Below are 9,730 nucleotides of genomic sequence, written 5' to 3'. Positions count from 1 at the left end.
ATTAATTTTACAAATGTCACTGAAAAAGCTGTACAGAAATCAATAGGCTCAGTAAGAAGCTCAGAAGCATCAGATGTGTTTGGGATGGACACCATGGTCCTAAAGAGAGTCTTTTTCATATCCTCTCCGTAAGGTTAGTAATGCATCAATTGATAAGCGGTATTTCCAGCACTCTGGAAATCAACTATACTCACACCTACTTTTAAAGCAGGTGATAAGGCCTGCATGAATAATTACAGACCTATAAATATTCTTCCTGTATAGTCAAAGGTAGCAGAAAAATATCCAGCAGCACAACTAATCAGTCATATGAAAACAGTCTTTTTACTCTACACCCCATGCAGGTTTTAGCGCAAATCACTCTGGAAGAGCTAATTCTTCCCTTATTGAAAATATTAATGCTAAACTTGATAAAGGGGGAACTTATAAGAATTCTCAAAATTCATTTTTTCTTCTGCTTTATGCTTGTTCAAATCCTACCGTGAAAACAAATCAGTGTGTAATGATCAAGGACACAGTGCCACCCACTCGCATTTGTAATGTTAAAGTGCCCCCAAGCTCATGTCCAAATGTACACAGATGACACAGATGACACCTTAAGCTGTTAAGATCTGTTTCCATGCTATGATTTTTTCACATATACTGTAACTTATAGTGACTAACCACTTGATCCTGAAAGGCTGTACAATCTGAATGGAAACACTCTAAAGGTCCAGGATAATAAACCTTCATATTTTTGCCTTCTTTCTCCTGTTTTAATTTTACTTTATTGTTGTTTTAATGGCCATTTAACATCTGGCCAAGGGACCACATTTAAAAATTTGCCTTTTGGCTAAAGTGACACATTTACATTGATGTAGATTAATGTGCATTTTCTGTGATGAAAATTCTGACTTCCACTGTCCATTTTCCATTTTCTTCCATCCAAGAAAACTGCATACATTATCTCAGGAAAAATGTAACATGGGCACAGAGAAAGGAAAAGTGCTGACAAGACTTATACTTTTCCAGGCACAGACAATCACAAATGTGCAGGAATTTAGGACTACCAGAGAAAACTTGGCTCTATCTTCTCCGTATCCCAGATAACTGTAATTTCAGCCTGACCTTGTGTCTTGTTCAAGAAACACCATCTTAAAGTTTTCTTTCTATTATTCATTGTGTTTATGAATGCCTATGAATTTCCTGGGATCAAGTGCCTTAGACCACACACATATACGGTTCTTCAAACCCTTATGTTGAGTGCTATCATCCTTATTACTTTTTAGAGAACTGTGGGGATGCACAGGTGGCTTGTATGGGGTGAAATGGCTACCCATTCTTTTGTATGCATACTGGCCTTACGTCATACACAAAATCAGCTATAACATAGGTTCAGCAATACCTTTGGTATGCTGAAACTGTGCTTTAGATGCTCGGTCAAGTCAGGTGACACATTACAGTCTTCAGAAAGTTTCTGCATTCTTCAAGGCATATCATAGTGATAAATCACGGAAGCCAACATGCAGAGTCATTCAATATTAACGTTCTTTTCTAGTAGTAGGGTTCTCTTCAGATAAGGCAAAGTTGTGCTTATCAGTCCACTTGTGTGTTTTAATCTTAACAGGGACATATTAATGTGTGCTGTACAACTTGTCCAAGCTTGCCATGTGTTGTCATTTGCGTTTACACAGAATATGTTTCAGGCTTTAGAGGAATTTCAAAAGTGCAGGTCAAAAGTGTGGGATGCAAAACACAATGCATTTCTCTCTATGTTATTTTAATAGGCGATTAGACTTAGATTTTTAAAGGGATGATAAGGTGACTTCATTGGGGTTATGGCTACCAGCCTTTACTGCAGATAGTAATAATCAGTAACAATCAATAAGCAGTCATTGATGGAACACACATTAAAACTAGAGACCATCTTGTGATGGGATCCCACCAGCCACGACGCCCGTCAACATGTTGACCTCCCACTAATGAGTACTCAGCAGTCATTACTATATTATTGACAGGCGTCATGGCTGGTCATGTTACCAACGTTATCACAGCATTTACATTCAAGTGGTTACAGATGCAAACTATGTGATCCTTGATTTAGTGGCCAAATGGAAGAGAGCTTATTAAAACCTTAATGTGAAAATAATCATGCTTGACGGATGCCACGTTATTTACGATAATTTAATTAAAATTCATTATCTAAAATTACTGAGGACTAGACTATGGAGATATGGTCATATTGTTATGGTCTCTGGTGAATTAATGAGGGCTGAAGATAAATAATACTCTTTTTTTCTCACATGTGTAGGGCCCACAGTTTAACAAGGGCTGTAGTTGAAAAGGGAATAGTTGAAATAGTTGTCTAAGTTTCAAAGCATAAAATGCATGCAGTCAAATTCATCTACTTAAAAAAGAAGCTTATAACAGTTTTATTGTACAAGTTGCATAATATTTCTCTTGCACTTTAGACACTTTCATCTGCATTTTTATTTTTCCCTTGTTAGTTGATTGTGCATTTCTTCATCTCTGAAAGAGGTGGGTCTTATGTATGAACCCTCCACTGGAGCGCTTGGACCAGGGATGGACTCGAAAAGCCTGCAGAGACAAAAATATATGGCAGGGCATTAAGAATAAACATTTGTAACGCCATTAAAAATATTTCAGAAGTGCTACAAAATTATACTTGACCTTACCTCAAGCTCCATCAGTTGTTAGATTGGGGCATCATTGTTGGGAACACCCAAGATGGAAACATTTTTTGGCCCCTGATGCACACAGTCTGTTAGAACACTCTAGCAGGGAGAGGAGGGCTACCTCCTGTACAGTTATTATACAGCACAGGTAATAAAAAATGCAGTGTATTTAAATCCACAAAAGGAAGGGAAATTAGCAAATTCTTTGAAATTAGTATACACACGATTTTTTTAAGATTCTTTTGTATATCAAGAAATTTCAGTTCAGCACTTTGTTAAAGCAGTATACGACCATTTTTCACACCCCTCAGGGGTAAGAACTGCAAACTGACAGGATGCATTTATTGTGTGCCTTCCTCACCTTCTTCTGATAGTAGGGCTAAATTTACCTTTAAGGATTTCTTTTTGTTTTACCACCTTCTCAGCAAGGGTCTCTTCTTCTCTCCAGAACATTATTGTAACAATTCAGTGCAATTCAATTAAATTTTATTTATATAGCGCAAAATCATAACAGAGGTTATCTGACAGCACTTTTCAGGTAGAGCAGTTCCAGACCATACTCTTTATGGTTATATTTACAGAGACCCAGCATTCCCACATGAGCAAGCACTAGGCGACAGCAGCAAGGAAAAACTCCCTTTTAACAGGTAGAAACCTTGAACAGAACCCAGCTCATGGTGGGCGGCTGTCTGCCCCAACTGGCTGGGTTGAGAGAGAAAGAGAGAGGGGGCGGAGGGGCTGGCATAGCACAGTAGACGTATAACAGAAAGATGTGTCACAGTAATGAGACTAATAATAAAACTAATAATTATAATAATGGGGTGAATAATAGTACTAATAAAACTAAATATAATAATAGTAATGATAATCATAATATTTGAAGCAGTGGGTGTTGAGCAGGATCATTGGGGCAGTAGGTGGTTGGCAGTCACAGATCCAGACTCTCTAGCACCAGGGGCAGAAATACCTGCAGAAAGCAACAGGAAGAGAGAGGAGAGAGACGAGCAAGCACAAAAGTACAGGAGAGAGAAGTCAAGTTAGTAACAAGCACTGATGCCATATGAATGCGTACAGATGGAGAGGAAGAGGAGAAGAGAGGAGCTCGGTGCATAATGGGAAGTCACCCAGCAGTCTAGGCCTATAGCAGCAAAACTAGAGCATGGTTCAATACAACCCTGAGCCAGCCCTAACTGTAAGTTCTATTAGAAAAGGAAGGTTTTAAGCCTAATCTTAAATGCGGAGAGGGTGTTTGCCTGCCGGACCAAAACTGGAAGATGATTCCACAGTAGAGGAGCCTGATAACTGAAGGCTCTGCCTCCTATTCTACTTTTGGAGACTCTAGGAACCACAAGTAAGCCTGCATTCTGGGAGTGCAGGTTTTCTACTGGGGTAATAGGGTACTATGAGCTCTTTCAGATATGATGGTGCCTGACCATTAAGGGCTTTGTAGGTGAGGAGGAGGATTTTAAATTCTATTCTGAATTTTACAGGGAGCCAATGCAGAAAGCTAACACAGGAGAATTGTGATCTCTTTTTCTATTTCCTGTCAGTACTCGCGCTGCAGCATTCTGGATCAGCTGGAGAGTATTTAAAGCGCCAAGTGCAATAACTTCAGTTTTGTCTGAGTTTAACAGGAGGAAGTTTCTCATCTTTATGTCCTTAAGGCAAGCTTGAAGTTTAGCTAACTGATTGGTTTCATCAGGCTTCATTGACAAATACAATTGGGTATCATCAGCATAGCATTGGACGTTTACGGAGTGTTTCCTAATAATATTGCCTAAAGGAAGCATATATAAAGTGAATAGAACTGGTCCAAGCACAGAACCTTGTGGAACTCTTTTGAGTATATGGAGTATTTATCGTTAACATGCACAAACTGAAATCAATCTGATAAATAGGACCTAAACCAGCTTAGAGCAGTTCATTTAATGCCAATTAAATGTTCCAGTCTCTGTAATAGGATATGATGGTCAATGGTATCAAATGCAGCACTAAGATCTAACAAGACAAGTACAGAGACAAGTCCTTCGTCCGATGCAGTAAGAAGGTCATTTGTAGCTTTCACCAGTGCTGTCCTGTCTCTGTGCTATGATGCACTCTAAATTCTGACTGAAAATCCTCAAATAAACTATTATCATGTAAAAAGTCACACAACTGGTCGGCGACAGCTTTTTTCAAGGTTCCTAGAGAGGAAAGGGAAGGTTAGAATTGGGTCTACAGTTGGCTAAAACATATGGATCAAGAGTAGGCTACGCAGATTGGATAGGGCTGATGAGGATAATTTCATGCAGCTGAGTCACATTATAAGTGACTTTCCAATAAACTTAAGTCTACTACAGAAATACAATTCATCCCATTTAAGTTTTCTCATTACAAGCTCATCAAATACTGAAGCTCTTTCAAACCTGCTGGTGTAATGGTAAATGGACTGCACTTACATAGTGCTTTTCTAGTCTTATCAACCACTCAAAGAACATTGCACTACATGCCACATCCCTCCATTCGCACACACATTCATACATACAAATGGCACAGCCATTGGGGGCCATCGTTCAGTATCTTGCCCAAGGACACTTCGACACGTGCACTGGAGGAGCCACGGATCAAACCACTGAGCCGTGGAAGGTATCCTTCGGGATTTGAATTAATGATGTTTTCTTGTTGGTTGCATGATTTTTCACAGTTTGCTAGCCAAAAAACGTAAGTTAGCCTGCTTATGTTAGCTAACTGTTGTTGTTAATCGTTATTGGTTAACATTAGCATGTTACAGGTAATGTGTTACTTAAATGCCTCAATTACAGCCAACTGATGAAATCTGCCCTTTTCATAGAGACAGAAAGTTATAGAACCAGCATGAAAGTATGACCAAACAAATGTGTTGACATGTAATCTGGTATTGTGGCTCTCATGTCTGTAATTACAGCAGTGTGTATGTGTATGTAAATATAACAAATGTCCTTTGCCTCTGTTTGTCAGGTATGGAGCCTCTGTGGATATTTGCATAAACACACCCACCCTGATGACTACCGTAGACTACTTAGGCTACCCGTGAACGCACCTGGATAACTTGTCAGTAGCCTGGTTAAACTGCTTAGTATTGTAAGTAGCTGTAAATTGCAGTCCATATATAGTCACATCAGTTGTTTTTGCTCTGTATTCCAGCACATTGGACCTGGCCTGAAACAATGCCTGAGACTGAAGTGCTGACTCATATCTTTAATCTAATCTTTAATCTGACTCTGAATTTTATGGAATTATGATTGTGATATTTGATTGTGAGATTGTGAAAGTCAGCACTTAAACACCATAGTTACCACACCTTAAAGTTAATGTGCTAAATTATAGAGCAAATGGACAGCGTAACTGTCAAAACTGTGAACAGTATTAACTGTTGACCTTTAATGATCTTAAGACAACATTACATACTGTATATGACCCTGCCTAAGTAAAGAATGTGTTCGATTGGTATTATATATTCAATTAAGATATGTGTAGATGGCCAAAAAGGACAACGTTGCAATCCTGCTCCCATTGTCTCAGTCCTTTGAACTCATGAACATACCATGTTTCCCAGAGAAAGCCAAACTCATGGGCATACCTCTTAGCAGGTAGAGTTAGAGGTAAAGAAAGTAGTTGGCAGCAGTTCAAGTTCAAAGTTTATTTCTCAGTTACACATCAAATACACTTGGTAAATAATGGCAGTGATGCTTTCTGTTGTAGCACAGTCCACCTCTCCCTATCTACAGTGTTCTTCCTTAGTGTATCTCAAACTGTCTCTTCTAGTCCTCTCTGCAATATGACAGAATGTTTTGCATAAGACAGATGTCGAAGTGGGATGATAACTTTTTTTGTGAATCTGGGTAACTGACCCTGCACTTCACATTCGTACCCCTAGGGCCTCTAAGGCCTGTATGCTGGTACTGTACGTCGCCAGGCTGAGACAGGAGAATAATGTAGAGGGACTGTTTTGTGGTTGTGGAAGCAAGCAGCCCTGAAAAACATAAAGGCAAAAATCTTTGAAAAACTCCCGACACATTCTTTACCCAAGTAGGGCCATATATTTAATGCTGTCTTCACACTATCAAAGGTTAAATAAGGGAACCTTAATGGGTTCCATTAACAGTTGGCTCTATAATTTAGCACATTGACTTTGAATTGAAATGACAATTATGGTGTTTAATTGCTGACTTTCATTATTTGTGTGTTCACTGCGATTCTTACACTGTTGTGACAACTACAGTAAAGGAATCCCTTAATTTAAATAGTCTGTATTCAACTTAATTTTAGAGGACCAAAGGTAATTTGCCTAATTAAGATTTATACAGTCATGGTGTTCAATATTTAATGTAAAATCCTTGACTGTATGAAGTTTATTACATATAAATGTCTGCTGACACTAAATGTGACTGTCCAAATATGTATGGACTGCATTGTATAGCTTCTTACAGTACTAAGCTTTTTCACCTGGCTACTGCCAAGTTATCCAGGTGCACTCTGACAGGTGCCACAGGTGCGTTGTTGATGGTAACAATCAGGATGGGTTTGTTTATGCATCATCCACAGAGGTTCCATACCTGACAAACAGAGGCAAAGGACATTTATTATATTTATTAGATTATTTATTTAGGCTATCTTCTACATACACATATACACCGCTGTAATTACAGACATGAGAGCAGCAATAATGTCTTGTCTCCATAAAGTTTCGTCAGCTGGCACTAATTGAGCCATACAGTGACATATTAGCTATAACTGTAACATCATTTAGCTAATGTTAGATGGGTTAACTTCTGCTGTTTGAATGAATTCAAATAATTGCCTTGAAGATAATGTCTACAAGAGGCACCCACTGTTTGCCTAATTTTGTCGGTAAGATAAACAATCATTTTAACACCTATGAGGATAAAATGATTGTTGAATCTGTTAGCAAGGTCAACATTTTCAAGATCATTGCTGGCATTTCTGATATTGTGTTTGTTTTTGGTGTAGTAGGTGGTTGGTAGGAAGTGGTTTTGTGACCCCGACTGAGGACTTCGTTGAGCACCTTCTAGGATTGCTTTAGATCACCTCAAGAAGCTTTAATAAGCTTGGTGTAGTGTCTTTGCTTGCTCATTCGTATTACATGTGTCAGCTTATTTCTCTATTTGTACACAATTCTTTATTTGCATCACTTGGATTGTTGATATGGTGTTTGTAAAGTTTGTTCTTTTGTTGTTCATTTGTTGTTCCAACTAGACAGCCATAGATTCTGATCTGCAGCAAATGTTTAATGATCTTTTCGGGTTAATTCTAATTAATCAGTTAGAACATTATATGCACTGTCTGGGTCTTGACAGTTGTAGACTCGTCCCATGTTTTGGTTTGCAGGTTTTCGCATAGTTGTTGCAAGGTTTGTCCATTTAGAACTTTAACTTTTAATTTAAGACGTGAGTCATCAATCTTTTTAGCAAGATCAGTGAAGAGTACAATATGGAAATGATCTGTAATCCCGAGAATATTACACCTGAGTTGATACAAACATTTTGTATATTTGTAATGATGTTGTTGATAATTGACTTGCTGGATGTCATTACTCTAGTAAATATATTTATGGTGAGGAAAAAGGATGAACAATATAAGTGAGTGATAAATGAGTGTTAATCAAAATTGTTTTGTACATTGTCCTCTTTCGAAATATCAATGTTGAAATCCCCAAGAATAAAAAACTCTTATTTTTATTGATGCAATATAGGAGTTCATCCAGTTTGATCTTAAATGTCAAAGTCAGAGTTTGGGGGTTGATAAATCACTCCAACAATAAGGTTTTTACCATTGCTTACATTTATCTCAATAAATAGAGAATCTGAGGGACCATCTTTAATAATGAGGTCATTACAAATATTTATAGAGTGTCTTGAATCAACATATAGACTCAATCCACAACTTAGTCTGCCAAGTCTATTTCTTCTGTATAATTCATAACCATTAAGGATAAGAATATCCACATATGTTCTATCATTAAGCCAAGTTTCACTGTAGCCAATTACGTAAAAACTACGGCCTATACTGGCCAAAAGGGAAACTAGATCCTTGTGATGCTTATTCAGACTTAAAGTGTTAAGATATAGCAACAAGTATTAGTAGTTATTTCGATTATCTACATGTCACTAATACCTTTTCTAATATCTTCCAGGAGCTCAAAAATCCACCAACAGGAAGAGGGACAGACAGGGGGCTGGTCATGGTTTTCTCTCATGCATGAGGTCATCTGGGGTCAGCCCTCTATTGAGCCAACAGTGCTGATGTACTTGTGTGAAGGAAAATCATGAGCCCGTAGCTGCCATGGCCTCTAACGGTAGTGGCTCATCTCCTGAAGCTGGAACTTCTCCTTGTGGCCAGGCGTGTGAGGAGGAAGAGGATGCTGCCAAGCCTGACACGAGTAATAGCACCCAGACAAAGCTGGATCCACCACTGTCTGTCCCCCATCCCCCATGAGACTTTGTACTTTATATCGTCAAAGAAGAAGTAGAATGGGAGGAGCAAAGATTTCAGGCCGGTCAAGCCAGTACTAAAAGATTGTATTTATTTGAACAGTTAGTTAGGAAGTAATGACTTAATTTTCAGTCACATCGTTCAGCCACCACATTAAAACCGGTAACTGGATCTTGATGGCCTTGTTTAAAATTTTAATGTTGCTGCTGATTGGTGTATGTATATGTTTTTTATATTGTCTGTGACACAATTTAAAACAATTTTTAAGTTGCATCATTAAACATTATGGAATATTTAAGATGCAACAGTTTAAAAGTCTCAAAATTATCTTTGTTATCTTTTTGTTCTTAAACTGTGTTGAATTTCTGAGGAATTCTATGAAGTTGTCATGGGATTATTGGCAGGTTCAGTGAACATCTGTACAGTACGTTGTGTTATTTAAGCCATTATTTTTTGTTACAATAGCCTACAAATAAGTACTTGAGGTAGCAGACATAAGACAGAGACATTATTAAGTAGGTCAGCATAGGAACGTTCAGAGTTTATGGACAAAACAGAACCAATGGAGCATTATCCAAAAAACA

This window comes from Xiphias gladius, chromosome 12 (assembly GCF_016859285.1).
Source record: "Xiphias gladius isolate SHS-SW01 ecotype Sanya breed wild chromosome 12, ASM1685928v1, whole genome shotgun sequence".
NCBI classification, from domain to species: Eukaryota; Metazoa; Chordata; class Actinopteri; order Istiophoriformes; family Xiphiidae; genus Xiphias; species Xiphias gladius.
Note: the sequence above shows the minus strand (reverse complement) of the source record.